The sequence below is a fragment of the Chlamydotis macqueenii genome, chromosome 1 (assembly GCF_036417535.1).
Source record: "Chlamydotis macqueenii isolate bChlMac1 chromosome 1, bChlMac1.mat, whole genome shotgun sequence".
Lineage (NCBI taxonomy): Eukaryota > Metazoa > Chordata > Aves > Otidiformes > Otididae > Chlamydotis > Chlamydotis macqueenii.
This window is the reverse complement of record NC_141556.1, coordinates 112133902-112155348: the sequence shown is the minus strand read 5'-3', so window position 1 is coordinate 112155348 and position 21447 is coordinate 112133902.

Sequence of the window (21447 nt, the reverse complement as noted above, 5' to 3'; positions counted from 1 at the left end):
TCTCAGAGAAGCCACCCCTGGAGCCCCCCTCACTACCAAAACCTTGCCACACAAACCCAATACAACAGGCATAGCAGCTATGAGGAAATAAAACAACACATGATATCTGTGTAATTATTGTCTTGGTAGACAATGAGGAATCTGTTTTGGCAAAGAACCTGCCACATTGTATTTCAAAGAACTCAAGTTTACACATGCTCATTTCCTCATACTATTATTTACAGGGGGTATGTATTAAAAAACTCTGTCTATCCATAGATATATGTTGTCATATATCAAATAATGTAATTAAGATATATAAAGGAGATAGATAGTAATAAACTTTGAATATTCATATTCTTTTACAAAGACTTTACAATTTCAAATTATATGACCTTCAAAAGTTACAAATTAATACCAATGGGAAAATAAACTTATCTGAAATAACACTTGCCCTCTCACTTAAAAATCAATTTCATATATAATAGGCTAAAGTAGGAGATATTACTTTAAAAACATTATGTGAATAAAAGAACACTAAGAGTGACTTTAAGTGCTTTTCAATTTACTCTACAAATTACCATGGTAAAGTTCATAAGGGATGTTCTATTTCTAGTAATATTTACTACTAGTAAACGAGTCTAGAAATAAGAAAGCCTTCATATGTTAATGTGGATGTTTAGGATCTGGAAAAGCTTACTCTATAATTACTAAGCTTAGGAATCGTACAGTAGATTTGTCTTCAATTGTATGGCTTTTTTTATAATTGCTTTGAATAATGTCCTATATTTTGTATTAAAAGCAATTTAGCTCAACATTACTATGGTACAAAAAGGAACAAACAGTACACATGTGCATATGTGTATATGTACACACATGCATACTATATGTAAGTAGCATATACACTAGTTATTAACCATGGTTTTATTTCAAAATGCAATGTTCAGAGAACTATAAGAAAACAAGTATGAATTCTAACAGTCCCTTTCACTAGCTGGAGACTGCACAAATACTTCAGAAAACACAGGAAAACAAAAGCTGTGTAATGGTAGATTGGTTTTCTGGAGCCCACTTCTTTTGAAGGAACTTGGACTATGCATCCATTACCTTTATCCTATCTTCAAGGACCTCAATAGTTTGAAGTCATGAGCTGGTTCTCTAGTCAGGAGTAGTTTTGGGGTTTTTTTAACCCTTTTGTAAGTGAAAGTCAATCTCAGTTCTAGAACTTACTTTTTCCCATTTAACACTTGCCCTCTATAGAAAAGCATCTCTTGATCTGATTATTTCTAGGCTGTTGGGATTCTTGCCCATCTAGGTTTTGACGTTCTAACTTGGGAATTTTTGACATCTTCAGATCTCAGTGTCTCGTTTTTTGAACTATGTAATGCCCCTTTTCTGGAAGATGGTCTCTCTTACCTATTCTTTGTATTCAGTAGCTGCGTAGACATTTCCCATGTTAGAAAGACGAATTCCTACCAGTGAAGCTTTGATTTCTATTACACTGAAGGAGTTTGCCTCTTTTTCCCCAGCCAGATCTCACTGGCACTGCAGAAAGCTGAGCCCTCTGTTAGACTGCTCTATTTTTTCTATAATTTCCTAAGCCCAAGTGTTACGGAAAGAGCTAACTGAAGACCAGCCTTACTTCTTCAGTTTTTAAGGAGACAGAATACTGACTAAACGAAACCCCTGTGCTTCAAATAGACTGTGCAGGAATTAGTTTAAACCTGTGGGTGAGGAGTATAGAAGCACCATAAATGGTTTAAACTAAAATACTTAATTATAGGAATAAACTAAGAATGTATACAGAGTCATTCACTGTGGCTTAGCTGACAAGTGCATTTTGATTAACCTATAGACATCTGGATATTTTTCTTTGGTATCCATCAGTTTGAGGTAAGTAAATATATAGAAATCATAGAATCATAGAATCATAGAATAGTTAGAGTTGGAAGGGACCTTCAACGGTCATCTAGTCCAACCCCCCTGCAAGAAGCAGGGACATCCCTGACTAGATCAGGTTGCTCAGAGCCCCATCCAGCCTGGCCTTGAACGATTCCAGGGATGGGGCATCCATCACCTCTCTGGGCAACCTGTTCCAGTGCTCTACAACTCTCATTGTAAAAAATTTTTTCCTAATATCTAATCTAAACCTACCTCCTTCTAATTTAAACCCATTACCCCTTGTTCTATCACAACAGGCCCTACTGAACAGCTTCTCCCCATCTTTCCTGTAGGCCCCCTTGAGGTATTGGAAGACCGCTATCAGGTCTCCCCGGAGCCTCCTCTTCTCCAGGCTGAACAGCCACAACTCTCTCAGCCTGTCCTCATAGGAGAGGTGCTCCAGCCCTCTGATCATCTTTGTGGCCCTCCTCTGGACCCTTTCCAACTGGTCCATGTCTTTCTTGTGTTGAGGACTCCAGAACTGGACGCAGTACTCCAGGTGGGGTCTCACCAGGGCAGAGTAGAGGGGCAGAATCACCTCCCTCGACCTGCTGGCCACGCTTCTCTTGATGCAGCCCAGGATGCGGTTGGCCTTCTGGGCCGCAAGGGCGCATTGCCCACTCATGTTGAACCTTGCCCACTCATGTTGAACCACATAGCTTCGTGTTGTCAGCAAACTTGTCAGCACTCCCACTGTCCCATCTTGCTGGCAAAGATGTTAAACAGCACCAATCTCAATAATGACTCCTGAGGAATGCCATTCATCACTGGTCTCCACTTGGACATTGAGCTGTTGACTAGTCTTTGAGTGTGACCATCCAGCCAATTCCTTATCCACCAGGTGGTCCACCTGTCAAATCCATGTCTCTCCAATTTAGAGACAAGGATTTCATGGAGGACAGTGTCAAATGCTTTGCACAAGTCCAGGTAGATGACACCAATTGCTCTTCCCTTATCCGCCAGAAGAAGAGAGTTTTGAAGAAGTGGAGGTGAAAAGAGGCATCAGATTGGGAAAAATACTTAGCTACTTTAAACTGGAGCTTTTAGGTGAACCAGTTAAGAAAATTATTATACTAAGTGATGATCTGTCTTATCAGGAGACAGAGCTACACAGTCCGGTCTTTGCAGAGTTCTCTCTTTGTGGAAGAAAAAGACAACAACAAGAACATACAAAACAAATTCTGAAAACAAAACTAGACCTGCAAACCTTCTTAGCAAACTTTGTGATTATTTTTCACCTCCTACGCATTCTTTCATATCTACATGAAATTATGAGGAATATGCTTAACTGTAATATAAATTTCGTAGCTACTCCTTCATTTTTGCTGTTTTCCAATTTGAAATGCACATTAAAGCTAACAACTTCAGTTCTCTCTCATTGAGCAGTTTTGCATCTAACAAAAACCTGAATCTGAAAGATCTGTCAAGTTTATTGTTTTTTCTTTGCTTCAGCTTGTGCCCATGTTAAATATAAAATGAGAATTGCTCATGCTAAATATAAAATGGAAATTAAGGTAATTTAATTCAAGGAAAAAAATGCCAAGGAACTCATAACAGGCTATTTGTGTGGTCTAAGAAAATGGATCAGAAAATGGATCTTCTCTTTTACTTCCTATTATTTTCAAAGTCTAATTTGCCAACAATAAAGATCAATACACCCCAATAAATGAATTTACTAATCCTTGTCATGATACTGATGTGGATATCTGTGTTAGATATGGTGATATCTTTTAAAAATATCTGAAGAGTTTTAACTCTCTTCCTCCTAGTAGATAAGTATATTCTGAACTATAATGAAGGGCTTTAAGCTGTTCTCAGTTATGATCTACAGTAATACCATGAATCTTCCGAGTATCTTACAGAGCTGGATTTAGCTTCAGTGGAAAAGTGAGCTGTGAAAGAAATTTGGAGGAGTCTTCAAGATAATGCTGTAATTACTGTGTATACAATCAGACGCTGGATATTTTTCAAATGTACTACAAAGAACCATCTTAAAAAAGGAGATGGTATGGACAAGAGAGGCTATTTACTGTTTGCAGCATGGGATGAACACAAATGTAATCGTTGCTACAAAGAATACTATAAACTTCCAACACAGCAGCCAAATACACAAGTATAAATCTTCTTCATTATATAGATCTTCAACATAAAATAAGTTATTTGCCTGGTTTGTCTGATACACTTTTTGTTTGTTTGTTTGTTTGTTTTTTACTTCAGATTATTTCTATGCAAATTAGGTCATACCTGTACAGCATCCTAGTCAAAATTTCCAGAAATCTATGTCTGGAAAACAATAACGTCTGCAATCTCACCTAAGAATATTGATGTAAATATATTCTGCTGTTAGACTGCTTTCTTTGTCTTACAAGTTTTACATGTGTTGCTGTCTATAATTAATCAAAGCCTGGCTGACCTTTTAATTCTCAATATAAGAGTGACCTGAAATGTAGAGTTCATCAGGTACAAAAAGATATTAAACTTCTTTGCAACCAGTTTGGTCCTTATAGACAGTCAGATCCAACTCTCTACTTGCGGAAGTATATTAGAATGCCTAGATCTTCTGAGGAGATTCTGTGTGGATGAAAGAGTAACACTTTTTTTTTCTTTTTTTTTTGTTTTTTTTTTTTTACTTTAAAAGAGTGACTAGGGAAAAAACCAAGTGAAGATGGCTAGGGAGAGAACAGAGCTGGTTTTTTTTCCTACTGTAGACCAGTTAATAGATTACAATGGGAAGTATACAACTATCTGTTATGGTTTAATGTAAAAAAGTTTCAATCACAGGGCAGCTGAGAGACAGTGTTGTGATGCCTTCTCTTGCAAGTATGAGGCAGCACCCTGTAAACGGCAAAGTAAACCCTGTAAACCCCAGCCTTATTGTATACCATGAATACCTTTCTATAATGTGAACATCTCCTGCTTGTTGAATATTAGAGCATTACCACCAATGTAATAAACATTCAAGTTGAATCCAGCCTTTTAAATTGAAATATTAGATATAGCAGAACACAAGCACATGCTGTGCATTGTTGGTATTCAAAGACCTGGTGACTATATTAGTACTGGAACCCAAATGAGTGTGATAGAGCTTTGCAGGAAATAAAAAGAAAAAAAAAAAAGCAGAAAAAAAGCTTAGGACATTTCAACAGTTCCCAAATGCTATTTTTACTTCTGTGAGACAATAATTGTAGTGGCTGCCAGATTCTGGATACTTGTCCAAAAATCCTGCATTTTAATGGGAACTCTGGAGGGCAGATCCCAAAATAGCCTAAACCAGCAACTCTCTAATGCTGTAAGCCATTTCTGCTAACAAATATCTAGGATGATACATGAGTCCTCACAAACATGTGAGTTTGTAATTTTAATAATTATATTATTAATTATGCTTGAAATAAGCACGTGAAACATTTTACTTAGTCTCTGGATTAGACATTTCTTTATACCTATTATAACATTATTTTTCACACCTGTAGTAAGAAAATTAATGTGATGGAAGCTAAATTGATATTCATCCAAAATTAAAAAAAAAAAAGAGAGAAAATCTGAAAAGAGCATTTCCAAGTATGTCAGTAAAAATATACACATACATACTTTCAGATTCCATAGAATGAAAACTTGGTTAGGCAACCTTTCTTATAAGTGTAAGTGTGATCTTATTGCTCTCTAATACTACATGCAGAGTTAACTCTTTAAGGAAGTCTTGGAATTATTGACATGTATAACAGAAACTGAATCATTTTAATCTACTTCTGTTGTGCTGATTTGGTCACCAGTAAACACCTAAGCACTGTGTCAGCAATAACACACAACGCCAATGGAAAAAGAAAACATATGTACGGAAATGCAACACTGCTAATATGTTGCTAATAATAACTGCTAATATGTGCTAATAATAATTATTCCAATTTAATTTTCAGGTCTAGTCATAATGGGCAATCTAGAAAAACTGAAAATGAGTGTCTGCTCTGCAACATTTTATATTAGACATAAGTAAAACAGAAAGAAAAAAATGGGAAAAAAATTGCAATTGATTAGAAGAAATTTTGAGTAAAAAGACTGTTCTAATGAACTATAAGAGACACCGTAGTCTTAACACACACATTTTTTAGGAGATGATGATCAGACTGTCAAAGTGTAGCTTAAACGAGTACATTTTTAACTAACTAGATTTTAGCTCTTATAAAATTATTCAAAACTGAATTGTGATGAATCTTAAATATTTATTGACTATATTTATTTATCTCTTGTGAGATAATAGTGCCTAAGTTCTACCTTTCTATTCATTCACATACGATTATCTTTGTGAAGGACTTGAGTTTTTTCACTGTGTTTGTACTGTCTCATGGAAAGAAGAGGGAGAAAGTCATCTAGGTTATAACTGATGAGTTAGAAAATTCATCCCTGGCATTCTTAGAAATGGGATCTGAAATTACCTTTACAATTGGCTTTACTGAGATTTAGTTACAGAAAACATATTCCTATCAAGTCTGCTGTTTGCCTAGAGAGATGTCATTGCCATATCTTCATTCTTCCATCAATTATCAGCTGTGTTTTTGTCGTAGTTCAGCCCCGATCGGGACCAGACTATGCAGTCTCTCTCTCACTCCCCCCACCCTCCGAGAGAACAGGGGGAGATAATATAAGGAAAAAATGGCTTGAGGTTTGAGATAAGGACAGGGAGAAATCCTTAAAGTTACCGTCACGGGCAAAACAGACTCGACTTGGGGAAAACTATTCATTTATTACTACGAACAGCAGGATAATGAGACAGAGAACAAGATAACCTCCCCCCACACCTCCCTCTTCCCAAGCTTAACACTATCTCTACTACCTTCCCCCCCACCGAGCCCCACAGGGGGGAAGAGGGAATGGGGGTCGCGGTCAGTTCATCACGCGTTGTTTTACGCCACTGCTTCATGGTCGGGGGAAGAACTCCTCACATTCCTCCCCTGCTCCGTTGTGGGGTCCCACTCCTACGCCACAGTCCTTCCTGAAACTGCTCGGGCATGGGTCATCTCTTGCACGGAGTGCAGTCCCTCCAGAATGGCTGTCCCAGCGGGCCCTCCATGGGCCACAGCTGCCTTCAGGCATCCACCTGCCCCGATGTGGGGTCCTTCACGGGCTCCAAGTGGATCTGCTCCTCCGTGGACCTCCATGGGCTGCAGGGGGACAGCCTGCTCCACCATGGTTGTCACCACAGGCTGCAGGGGAATCTTGGCCAGGAGCCACATTACTCCTCGCCCTCCTTCTGAACTGACCTTGGCGTCTGCAGCCGTTCCTCACAACAGGCTGGTAGATGTCTCTCAGGATCTTTTTACATCTTATTCACTTCTCATTCCCTCTCCACTTCTTGCAGCCAGGCCGGACCAAGTTGGGCCCAGTCGGCTGCCTGGTGAGAGGCCAGAGGGTGAGGCCTGCAAGGCCCATGAGGCCTGCGCCTCCCCCTCTGCGCCTCTGCCCCTGCTCAGCTTCTTCACAACTTCTCTTCTCTCTTTTTTTTTCTGTTTTCCCTTTCTTAAATACGTTATTGCAGAGGCATTATCACGGAACATTCTGCTACCAATCGGCTCGGCCTTGGCCAGCAGCAGGTCTGCCCTAGGCCTGGCCGAGTCCACTGAACAAAGGGGAGCAACTTCTAGCAGTTTCCTACAGAAGCTACCATCTTAGGCCCCCCCCTCACTAAACAAAACAATGACAGTTCTGTACCACACTCCTACCCATACTATAACTTATTTTGAGGCTTTTAATCTTTCAAAACAAATCAATTTAAAGGTTTCCTGGCTGTGACGTGGGCTTCCCAGTTAATACTTCCTAAGTCCTCATTAGATTAATTCTATGCATGTCCCAAAAGAGGATTTCAAGTGTTCATCTAGCCGTAACTTTCATCCTGCCTTTTCCTTTGCATGAAATCAGGTCTTCTCTATTTAAATCAATAACTTTTGCACTGTCCTATTTAAATCTTTACCTTCTCTTTAAATAAATTAATTCTGATCTCTCCTCCTACCTTTAACATAGTGAATTGACAGCTCTTCTCAATTGCCACCAAGTCTCTGACACAGCGATACACATTTAAAGATAGTAAACTGAGTTCCTCAATGGTACATAGCAAAGAATTATCAAAATAGAAATATACTCCTGTATCTACTTGCATATCTCAGTTTTTCTCTACAAGTACACCACAGTGACTCATGCATAGGACTGAATATCTTTCCTTGAGAGTTTTTATTCCAACACATTACTCACCCTACTTCGTGTAAGATGATTAAAAAAAGAGATTCTCTCCTGTCATAAAACCAAACTAAGTATTTGAAAGCTTCTGTTTTTTTTTTTTCTATGTCCACTGGTTTAATTTTGGACATTATTGAATGTTTTGTCAAAAAAAATAGGGAAAGAAAAAAGGTGTTGCACTAATAAGTAATCGGGTAAAATATAAATTTGGTCAATATTTGATGCATACAAGTATGTATTTCAAGTTACAAATGAAAGTAAAATTCATTTTCTCTTTTACTGGTGGCTAACTATGATTGTCCCTCATAAATATACTTCTTAGCCCAAGGATTGTTTAAGAGCTGCTGCAGAGTTTATTGTTTGTTTAGTTTGCTCATTGGTGACAGCTAAAGCAGTACAAGAGATTCGGAATATGGCACTCAAGACCCGTGCAAGATTAATTTAAACACACACATTAAAGTATGTATTTTTTCTTGTTATTTTAGACAGGGAATTTTTTTCTAAAGCGAGAATTTTCAAGAGGTCACCATGGTTACGATGACACTGTCATTAATGTGGCTTGTGTACTGGGAGTTGTGTTGGGAATATGTTAAAAGAGAGATAGAGACTGTGTCACTCTGGAATCTGAAATGAGAGGAGTTAGGTTTTCTGGCACATTCATGAATCCTGGCTTTCACTTTGTGTATTACACTGCAATTGTTCTCTGTACTGGTGTGACAAGAAAAAAAAAAGGGTAAAATACATTGTTGAGCTACAGTTCTAAAGCATTCTAAAGCACTGAATGAGCACTGATGGCATGTGTACGTTACACAATCCAGCACCATGTCAAAACTCTAGACTATTTCTGAATATACTGGCATAACAACACAACACAAAGCACTACCAATGCTGATAGCAGAGTATCCATAGCAGCATGGCACACCACATGCTTCATAATACATACTAATAGGCTCTGTCTCACAGAAGGATCTGTGCTCGTATGGCTTTATGGCTTCCAGGACTAGTTTAGTTTCTCTGGAGCAAGCTGCATAGTGGTCCGTGGAAGACACATCACAATAAACCTTTGCACCCCTCTCAAAAGGCAGTTGCAACAACCATAACTGATGGCACACCATACTTCTGAATTATTATTTTTTTCATATTTTACATTCTTTACAAGGCCCTGAATTATAATTAAAATAGTATACCAAACTGTACGTCAGAAGATGATATTTCTATATTATTGCCACATGTTCATTTAAGTTTTTTCCTTACAACTCTTTTAAATAAAAAAAACCAAACAGTTTACATTGTATTTTGTGATAATTCTGTTTTCGTAGTCATGCCCTAATAATGCCTACTAAAGGGCAGACAAGAAAAGACATGTCAACTTAAATATTCTTTGATAGTTTAGGTGCAAGCTATATGATGGGCAGCTTAGCCTTTTCAAGACTGAGGTATGTATGGTTATATACTTAACAAATGCTTCATCTTATAAACCTTAATGTTGAAAACTGGAGCCATGTTTAACAATATGAAATGCTGTACAAAAATACAAGTTTTGGAGCATTGCCTCCATAGTGGCTTCCACTGCTCATTCCCATCACTTCATTTTGTTCTTTCTTCACATGTTATGTCACACACAGCCAACAGCATCTGAGAAATGATCTCAAGAAAATTAAACAGCGACAAAAAAAAAAGGCATTTTTTTGTTCTTTGTTTTTCTTTTTAAGCTGCCATTTTTCTCTAATCAGATTCATACCCCAGCTGTACAAATAGCTGTGGTGGTGCAGTGATGATGTGCAGTACATAGAAGGCAATGAACACTTGAGAAGAATGAGAGTGCTTTAAATTAGTCTTGCTCCTGAACAGTTTGTGTGCTGAAATTACAGCCTAGGGGAAACTTTCAGACTGAAATATCTGGATTTAGATGGCTGAATCCATTTTGGGCCCTCTGTTTTCTGTATCCAACATGAGCACAAAATCACATAGATGTTCTGTGTTATACAGGACTGCGATGCACCCAGCTTCAGTGATCGTGTGGACCACATCATATCTACCTGTGATAGGCTGGATAAAGAAAAAAACCCAACACAAAAAGAATGCAAAGACTAAAACAAAGAATATTGATCATTCAGTCATTACTGATTTTCACTCTACCCTGAAGATTGTTGAGGTTGATAAGAATTTCAGACAATTTTTATTATGGAATGTTTATGGGGGACGGGGGATGTTTGTTTGTTGGGATGGAATTTATGCTGAAAAACAAGATGAACTCACATGAGTATGTCTCTGAAAAAAAAGCAAAAATCAGACAAAGGAATTTTGAGTATGAAGTATGAAAGCTGATGCCACATAAACTGTTTGAAAGGAAGAAAGTTGGATATCTCTTACCTGCAACTTAAATTTTCTAAGGAGATTAGGATAGGGCAAAACCAACCCCAAAACCAAAATATTTAACTGATTTTTTTTTTTTTTTTTTTACTTCAATGAGTTTGAAGATCTCTCCTACCTCTTAGAAACCTCCATCCTACAAATATAGGGAAAAGGTTAAAAGAATTTAGACACTTTGTCACTGTGGCACTTTCAATTTACTTAACATTCAGGTCAGTTTTTCCTCAGCATCAATCAAAGACAAAGAGATGTGAAAGATGATGGAAGTGGAAAGATATTTTCTGACCTTATGCATTTGTTTACTAATCATATGGTGTTGCTCACTGAAGTGATTCACTTTTAATGGGTTGCTTAGCTGTGGAGACAAAAAAGAAAATGAAAAAAAAAAAAAAAGAACAGTTTGGGTTATAATTACTCCAGTGGCAGCATTTGAAATACTCACAGGCAGATCCTCAGTTGATATAAATTGTAATAATTTCACCGAAATCAAAGGAGTAATGTCCAATTAGAGATTCAGAGTGTATTTATGATAAATTTATTATTATTAATCAGAAAATCAGGGGAATTTATAAACAGGTACTAATAAGGGTATCAGTATCTGGTATCTACTGTAAAGTCGATAGATTTTATTTAAGCACAGATGCTAATTTGGGGAACTTGAAGAAAAATCAAGTCAATTAATTCTGAAGAATTATGAAAATCCCACCATTTTCCTTTTCAGCAGTAGGATATATATAGAGACAATACTGCCTTTGTGCCTTATTTATTCACTTTCTGTTTAATGGGGATTTCTGGCTTTGAAAACAATTCTGCACTAAAATATTGTTTCTCATTGCCTAAACAAAAGTGTATTTTCAGTTGTCAGAACAAATTTTTACCTTTTTAATCTCCTCCATGGAAAATTTCAACAGAGCTTTACATCTCTTCTGTTTTCTAAGGGGTAAGAACTTCCTTATTTCATTCAGTTTTCTTAACTGTATTGTTGAAGTTCATATTTTCATAAGTGGCATCCCAGACATTTTCTTTTTTTTCTTAAGCTGTGGTATTGGTGAGTTTAATTTATGTTTTTTAATAGGCATTTATTTTCCTTCTTGGCCATTACATAGTTGTACTGTCAACATTGGCTTCATTATGAGTGTAACTGATCACATTTCATGGATAAAAAATGAAAGGTCATTATTCAGTAAATGTTCACTATTAATGGAATGTGCTGAATAGATTTTATAATGATTAAAGGGGAGGTTAGTAACATCTCAGTATAGTGATGCCTCTTTTATAGTTAGAGGAAACAGAACATTTGAAAAAAATATGAGCACTTAAGCCTCTATGTAGAACAGTAGGTCATTCTATTCATATAGAAAAATGGATAATTGAATAAATTATTTTGCTTGAATTATAAGTTTTGACTTACAATAATACAACATTATCAGAAGTTATGACAAAAATTTCTCCCTTTTCTTCCCATCAAAAAAAAAAAAACCCATATCATGGAGTTTCTTCTTTTTTTCTTTTTTTTCTTTTTGTTTTGTTAAGTCATTAAATTTCACATATGTGTTTTCTTGATAGCTGCATGTAATTATCCAACTGAAAGCTATTGTACAGCTACTCTGTTATGTAGGATAATAGTCTGCATATGGTTGGTACCCGTTCCTTTCATTTTTTGATACCTCTGAATGCAGAGCATAGTCTGAAACCCATTAGAATCACTTAGGGAAGTTAATTATATAGATATAGATATGGTTTTTATTACCAAGAAATTTAATGGAACATATACTGAAATTCAGAGAGTGCTAAGCTTTAATATAATTACACTAATTATACTAAAAGGACAAACTGAAAAAGCAAGGGAGAGGTGTCAAAATAGAAACTTCCATAAGAAGCTCCAAATACTGAAGATGATCTTATTATAATTAAGTTCATTTCTCTATAGCTGTGTAAGAGCAAAACATTGATACTTGCATTCTGAGAAAAAAAAAAAAGAAAACTGAAGGGAAAAGATGTCTGATTATATTTTAAATTCACACGTGCAACATGCTACATATGGCAGAATTCCACAAGCCAGCTCTGTAATACACTGTCCCCCCAAGTTCAAAGAAAGATGTTTATTAATTCTATATTGTTTAAATGCCAGATGGATGCTTGTATTTGTTTAGATTCTCAGAATAAAGACTGCAATTTCCACTAATATGTTGATTTTGTTTAGGTGGGAGGGTGGTGGGGCTACAGTGGCGGCTTCTGCTAGAAGTTTACCCTTTGTCCAGTGGATTCGGGCAGGCCTAGCGTGGACCCGTCGCTGGCCAGAGTTGAGCCAATTGGTGACGGAATGTTTAGTGATAATGCCTCTGTGATAACATATTCAAGAAGGGGAAAATTAAATTAAAAAAAAAATAAAAAGAAGTGAAGAAGCAGAAGCAGGGGGCAGAGAGGGGGCATAAGCCTTGTGGGCCTTGCAGTCCTCACCCTCTGGCCTCCTGCTGGATGGGCATCTAGGCCCCACTCAGACCAGCCTGGCTGCACGATGTGAAGAGAACCTGAGAGGCATCTGCCTGAGCCTGATTGTGAAGAATCTCTTGTGAGAGGAACGGCTGCAGACGTCAAGGTCAGTGAAGAAGGAGGGGGAGGAGTAATGCTGCTCCTGGCAGAGATACCCCCACAGCCCGTGGTGCAGCCCATGGTGAGGCAGGTTGTCCCCCTGCAGCCCATAGAGGTCCACGGAGGAGCAGAGATCCATCTGCAGCCCGTGGAGGACCCCACACCAGGGCAGGCGGATGCCTGAAGGGGGCTGTGGCCTGTGGAAGACCCAAGCTGGGGCAGCCGGTTAATCTTTAGCACTATTTTCTACAAAACTAAATTTCTTTTTAAATTAAATTGCATAAAAATGTTATCTATCTTTCTCATAACACTAAAAAGATCTTTGCATTAATAGCTGATGTTCTGCTGTCTAGAGACTTAGTTCAGGAACTTTACAATCTGGTACTTTTGAAGCTAATACACCAATGAAGAAAAAAAATATGACAAGCAAGGCAGAAAATACTGATTATTGTAGAAATTCAGTATGAAAACTAGGTACTATAATATTGATATTTAATGGCTTTAAAAGCATATGTTTTGGTTCACAGAGGAAATGTTGAATGATTTACTGAGCACTATTATCTTTGTGAAAACAAAGTGGTCATTTAAGTACAATAATTTCCCTCAAGGAGTACTTACAAAATGTTTTGTTAGCTCGGATAAATGAAGTTTATACTATGTTCTATGAGAGAATGAAAAAAACATATTTTGCCCTATATTGCAAAAAAAAAAAAAAACAGGCATCTATTTTAGAAGTACTGTAGAAAACATAAACTTCCATAGAAGATTCATTACTGAATATATATGAAGAATTTAAACATTATAGAAAAAAAAAACCCTAGGATATTGAAAGTTTTTATTTTAAGGCATACAAAAGATTTTAAAAGTGACATTCAGAGATATTGTCCTAGCTAAAATGACCTAAAAATATTGATAGTTATTAATACATTAATCATACATACTTGTTCTTACAGTAGGGAAGCACATTTTATGAGACTATACTTCTGTATAAAATGTTTGGAAAGAAAGATACTTTGTCTCTAATGAAGAGTGAAATTTGCACCTGCTTAACATTTTATTTACATTGTGTTTAACTGTCTGCATTGTTGCTATATTAACTGTAAGAAGTGTTTAATTCAGTAATGTATTTCCATGCTCCTGGCTTCAAAATCTGACTTAGGAGAGTTGGAACATATAAACTGATTTTTCCCGCACTTTTTTAACTGTAAAGTTACAAACATGGAAATCAGTTACTTGTGTTATTTAAAGTGGGCACTGCACTGAAGCTACCGTTTCCTGGATTTGAGAAGTGTAATACGGGCAGCCAGAACACAGAAAGCTATATACAATGGATTAGAATGTTTTAATGGTCTGGGAACATATATATGTAAGACTGTATGACAGCAAAACCCAAAAATTACTCTGCTTGAGACTTCCTTACAAAATCATATATTCAAATTAGAGTTAATGAACAAAACTTAGAATAATAGAATCATAGAATCATTAAAGGTGGAAAAGACCTCTAAGATCATCAAGTTCAACCACCAACCCAACACCACAATGTCTACTAAACCATGCCCTGAAGTGCTACGTTTACACATTTTTTTTTAACACCTGCAGGGATGGTGACTCCAGCACTTCCTTGGGCAGCCTGTCCCAGTGTCTGACCACTCTTTCAGTAAATAAATCGTTCCTAATATCCAGCCTAACCCTCCCCAGTTGCAACTTGAGGCCATTCCCTCTTGTCCCATCACAAGTTATTTGGGAGAAGAGACCAACACCCGCCTCCCTAAAACCTCCTTTCAAGTAGTTGTAGAGAGCCACCAATTGGATTTAACTCTGTTCAGCACTACTTTCTGGGCTCAGCCATCCAGCCAGTTTTTAACTCATCCCAGAGTACACCTGTCCAAGCTTAATTAGAAGTTCAAATTATTTTATTTCAGTAAACTTTCAAAACTGCATTTTCTATAGTAATGGATTGGTAGATCTTAATGCACAAACAAACATTCTTTCTTGGAGGGTGAGTGTCTATCTTTTGATATACTCTTTACAGAAGCCTGATCAGATGCATGTCTTCCTTACTGTAGCTTCAGGTGACAATTAAGCACAACTAAAAAAAAAAAATCTCAAAGAATATTAGGATTCTTTGCAAAAGAGTCAAGTGAAGCAACTGAATATTAGTAAAAACAAGAATTCCCTCCCCCATGTATATCCATAATGACACATAACCCAATTACACTCTCACATGCTTCATTTTCCACAGAACTGCCAAGCTGCAGCAGACCATATTCATTAGAGCTCTGTTCATTCTAGTGCATTGAGAAGGGAAACCAGGACAACCACTGCAAATGTAAGCAAGCTGGTGTCCAGCCAGCACAGACTGGGATGTGTACTGAGTTCTTGCTAGCCATCTCCAATATTAGTGTAGGTAGAACCTAGGTTATTTACACTGCAAGTGTAGAAATACTGACTAGGTGGATGGCAGACAGAACAAACTTGTAAAAGTCCTGCTGAGCCCTGGCAATAATCCATATTCAGTGGCTTTGTGAATATGGTAAACATGCAGTTACATACTGAAGTCCGAAAAATATCTAATGATATAACGAAACTTGAAACTTTTTCCGCTAACGTATCAATACGAATATAGACATGCATGAATGTACATTTAGACATCTTTTAGCAGAAATGAAAAAGGGAAGCCTCTGGAATCACTCAACACTCCTACTCACAAAGTTCAAATATCATTGGCAAAGTATGGAGTGTCTCACACTTTCCAATCATGTGTGTAACACCTATTTATTGATTGACATGAACAAAGCAATGCATTTTTTCTAGTCTTGTTTTAAAAGGAATGACTATATTGTCTGAATTTTTTTTTAAAATAATCAATCTTAGACATCTGAAATTGAAAACATCAGCTGAAGTGCTTTGTTTTGTATGGTTGCAAACATCAGAAAACAAGTACTTGTAATGGAAAGTGTCAAATTATCCTAACTGACTTTAAAGCATTATTATTTAACTACCTACACAACTCTATTATTTTGGGAAAACACACAGGTCTTTTTAGAAGCAGCATTGGTATGGAACACTGAAAAGTAAGAATGAATGTTTAAATAAAGTGAATAAACTTGCATTATTAATCTCCTTTATTGTATATTGCATATGGATATGGATATGGATATGTATATGTGGCTCCTTCTAGCATTATTCTAAGGTGTTCTACAATTCCCAGATAACAAATATGCAGGAGATACAAAGATGACTTTTGACCACCTCCATGGTCTCAGTTTATCAACCATGTACCATCTAGTTTCAGGCAGGACTGAGAAAACCCCACTCTCCATCAAATGTTTGTACAGTAGGAAAATAAAGTAACTGAACAGACAGAAGTAAGAATGCAAAATCTGTTATTCACAGAGAAAAGCTGGAAAACAAAATAATTTTTGAAGGATTATATTGCATGCCTTGTGGCATACTGCCAAGGGAGAGTGGTTTACATGGAAGTCTACTACCAAGACGAGAAGAAAATCTCAAAATTAGAGCTACTGGCCAAGAATGAACACTCTTGGCAAGTTGCCTTGGCATCTGAAAATGTAGGTAGCAACAAATTTTTAGTGGAAGCTCACCAGACTCTCCTAAGTGAGAGACAAATCCAGTTACTCAGTACCCTAATAAGCTGGAGGGAAATCACTGGAAGGGGAGAGTTTTTGAAATGTTCTTTAATACAAAAAATTTCATCAGCATGGTATGATCTGCATTGCACATCCTATGCATTACATAGGACTTGATAATATCATGATCTATCTTCTGTAGGGTAATTATCTGATTTCTTAGATTATATTCAAACTTTAATTTTGCTGAGTGGTTGTTAAGTTGTATGAAATTTCATAATCATATTGGTTTTTTTAACTAGGTCAGTTACACATTTTATTGAGAAGGTATCATATTAGTTACTAGTAATTATTTCAAATGAATACTAACAATTCCATTTTTCCATAGCTAAACATATTTTTTATAGCCATGAATAAGCACAGCTGTTACTTTCTGCTGACAATTTCAATACTAATGGATCCTATATATGAACAACTGATTTACTCCTAAGTACTGAAATACAGCACTTAATGAACTATGCACAAATACTGAGAAAGTCATTTGTTGAAAGCCAAATAACATCAATTCAAGAGTTTTATATGCATTTTTGCAGTTTTTAATCATATGTATCTATATAGACATGTACACATGCACTTAGAACTTAGGCCACATAGCATTTTTATTATGAATATGAAGATGAAATTCTCATATAATACTTAAATAGAATTAAAAGTAAATTCTCTAGGTTGTGCAGTAACCTCAAGAAACTAAGTATATTTTTTTTCTGCACTAAAAAGCTAAACTTAATATGACTTCTAGAAAGAGCAGGAATTTGTATGTTTTCTTTTCTTATTCAGAATTTCTATTAAAATCAATAGGAAGAAAAAAAAATCTTGAAAGATTAGACAAAGAAGATTATTGAAACAATGCAGCTTAATGTATTATGATGTTGTTACTACTTGGCAGAAAGTAGCTTGTAGTTCAAGGTTTTTTGTACCATTTTAGGCTTGTCAAATGACTACAAAATAATTTTGCATTTAACTTACAAATATTCAAGTGGATATACTAACAAAGAGTCTGTAATCAGTTGTTGTAGTGCTAGGTCATGCTTGTGAACCCAGAATAGCGTAAAATTGCCAAACACAGCAATGAATTTTGTTGGTTTTTTTTCCAATTATACCAGTAGCACAATTCTGCTATGTTGCTGGTATATTGTTGTTTCACCGGTTTGCAGTTTTTCTTTGAAAGGCATGCCAGTATAATGGAAACTGAAACAATTCATTACAGTATCTTTGCTTTCATACACTGTTGAAGATATACACGGGGTACTGCAATACTGCAGGATGTCCTGTGTCTTGCCTGAATGGTGCCACTGTCTGCAGAGTCCACGCTGAACATAGGCTCTGAACGAATGAGATTTACCCCAAAGCACTGCCAAGATACATGAATCCACAGCTAAATAGATCTACCCAACTCTGACTGACTAGATCTGTTTGGCATATAATTAGCTGGAAAAAGAAGCAACAGGCAAACACGATGTAATCACTGCTAGCTTCACTTTTGTGCAGCACACTTGGAGTGGGAGAACACAGTGATAGAGTGAAAACAGATAATTGGCCTTCAATATAGAAAAAGTCATGAGAACTCAGACCTTTTAGCCTGTACATGTGGGACAGTGGTGCCATGCAGTCTGTACCAGCTTGGCAGTCCTCACCATGCTGAATTAGGCAAGAGGAGCAGCTCAAAGATCCTGTGGACCTCAAAACTTCAAGGACATCTGATCTATGAGCTCGGGTCACCTATTTGAACTTGCGCAAAGCATTTGACACTGTCCTGCATGACATCTTTTTCTCTAAAATGGAGAGACATGGATTTGATGGATGGATCACTTGGTGGATAAAGAATTGGCTGGATGGTCACACTCAAAGAGATGTGGTCAATTAGTTGAAGCCCAAGTGGAGATCAGTGACAAGTGGCGTTCCTCAAGGGTCGTTATTGGGACCGGGCCTGTTCAACATCTTTGTCAGTGACATGGACAGTGGGTTAGAGTGCAACCTCAGCGTGTTCACCGACAACACCAAGCTGTGTGGTGCCATCGACATGCTGGAGGGGAGGGATGCCATCCAGAGGGACCTTGACAGGCTGGAGAGGTGGGCCCATGCAAGCCTTATAAAGTTCAACCAGGCCAAGTGCAAGGTCCTGCACATGGGTCGGCGCAATCTTAAGCACAAGTACAGGCTGGGTGGAGAATGGGTTGAGAGCAGACCTGAGACTTGGGGGTACTGGTGGACAAGAAGTTCAATATGAGCTGGCAATGTACACTTGCAGCTCAGAAAGCCTCCTGCAACCTGGCCTGCATCAAAAGAAGCATGGCCAGCAGGGGGAAGGAGACGATTCTCCCCTTACCTTGTGAGACCCCACCTGGAATAGATTCATACTGGATATAAGGAAGAAATTTACTCTTATAAAAAAAGTAATACAAGATTTCTCATTTCCATAGATTGACTGATACCTTTAGTCCTTGTTTGCATTTGCTTGACTCCTGTCTTACCTATTTAGATTATTCTAGATTGTTATTAGCTGTGTGATTTCACGTATTTGTGCCTCAAACAAAAAGTACACAGTATTGTCTGAGGTCAATATACACTGCTGTCAAATAAATAATTGATAGTGACAGTCCAGAAAAAACAAAATGATCCATCTTTTGTTGACAGAGAAAAGTGTTAACAGATATGTTTTATATCGTGAAACACTGGGAACCAGGAATACAAGGAAAAGTATTTATATTTGTTTTAAAGTAATTTAAATAGGCAAATAATTTAAAATTGAAAAAATATATATTTCTATATATATAAATACCTGACATATACACAGACAGTTCCTGTTTGAAAAGTTGGTCTTTGCACTTCTGTATGTCTTGATCTTGTTCCAAAAGTGTTACTTCTTTGAGTTAATAATTATATTTACCACGGCCTCTTTGTTATGCCAATGGCCAATCACCATGAATATCAGCCCAAATTTTTACATTCTATTACAGCAAGATTAGAAATAATAAAATACAACACTTTGTGTTCTCTCTTTTTTTTTTGTGGTATGTTTCAGTATCTGCAATTTTTTTTTTTTTATTTATGAAATATCTTAGGTATGCCCCGATCAGGGCTAAACTATGACATCTTGGCATAAAACAAACCTTAAAAATCCTTTATAGTAATTCTGCACATGTCGTACCTTAAACATAAACTTCCTGGGGATTTCTTCAGCTTACACATAAAACTAATCTGTTCCTGCACTAGAGATTGGAAATTTTGCATTCAAGTAACATTCTTGCTTACTTGAGTTATATTGCTTAATTTCTCCTAATGTAATGACCCTTTGATTCCAGATTTCCTGTTGATGAACTTTACTTTAATGTAAGTAACCCCTGACTGGAGTATTTATTATATGGAGCCATTAAAGACAATTAACTTTTCCTTTGAGCTTCAAAAGATGTTTGGTTTTCATTCTTTTTCCAAAGATTTTTATACATGAAAGGAATATGTATATGAATACATATCCATATTCATATGTGTATTTACACTTAAGAGTATGTATATATATTCATATATGTTTGTATTTATATACTCAGTATATACATTAATCTATGTATGCATATATATACAATATAAGCTGTATGACTAGATGTTAATTGCTCGTAAGTTAAGGTCTAATGCTTTCCTTTTCTTTTCAACCTCATCTCGTCCCACACAAGTACACCCACAATAATGTATCATAGACAGTGTCAATATTTTTAGAATGAAGTTACTTATACACTCATAACATAGAATCATAGAATCGTTTAGGTTGGAAAAGACCCTTAAGATCATCGAGTCCAACCATTAATCTAACACTGCCAAGTCTACCACTAAACCATGTTCCTATGTGCCATGTCTACAGGTCTTTTAAACACCTCCAGGGATGGTGACTTAGCCACTTCCCTAGGCAGCCTGTTTCAGTACTTGATAACCTTTTTAGTGAAGAAATTTTGCCTAATATCCAATCTAAACCTCCCCTGGTGCAACTTGAGGCTGTTTCCTCTTGTTCTATCACTTGTACTTGGGAGAAGAAACCGACACTCGCCTTGTTACAACCTCCCTTCAGGTAGTTGTATAGAGCGATAGGGTTTCCCCTCGGCCTCCTCTTCTCTAGACTAAACAACCTCAATTCCTTCAGCTGCTCCTCCTAAGACTTGTTCTCCAGACCCTTCAGCAGCTTTGTTGCTCTTCTTTGAATGAGCCAGTATATATTTGTTTATACTTTATATACACAAAAATAAATATAATTATATAAAAAATGGTATACTCTACTGATATATTTGGCCAGTAGCTCTTCTGAGGACTTGAAGAGAACATCATGATTATATGATCTGATGTCTTTCATCAACTGTATTTGATATTATGTATATGAAAATTACAAGATCTATGTGAGCTTTAGCATTTTGAAAGTGCGTCCAAAAGTAATAAAAACTATGAAAAATGTGCTTTATCCTTAGCTAAGTAATTCAATTTAATTTCTGTCCTTCTTAAATAACTGTATCCTATTTCTAAACAGAATCTTTTAGCAACAAATTCCTAATATTTATTCTCAGTATACTCAAGTTTTTTTTTTCCTAAGTAAAATACAGTGCCTCCGTCTCTTCTGGGCACTGAATTTACAAGAAGACCAAATTGCCAAGAGAGTGGGAAAGATGCACTTAAATATCTTAAAAAATTTTTTATACTCATATTAGGT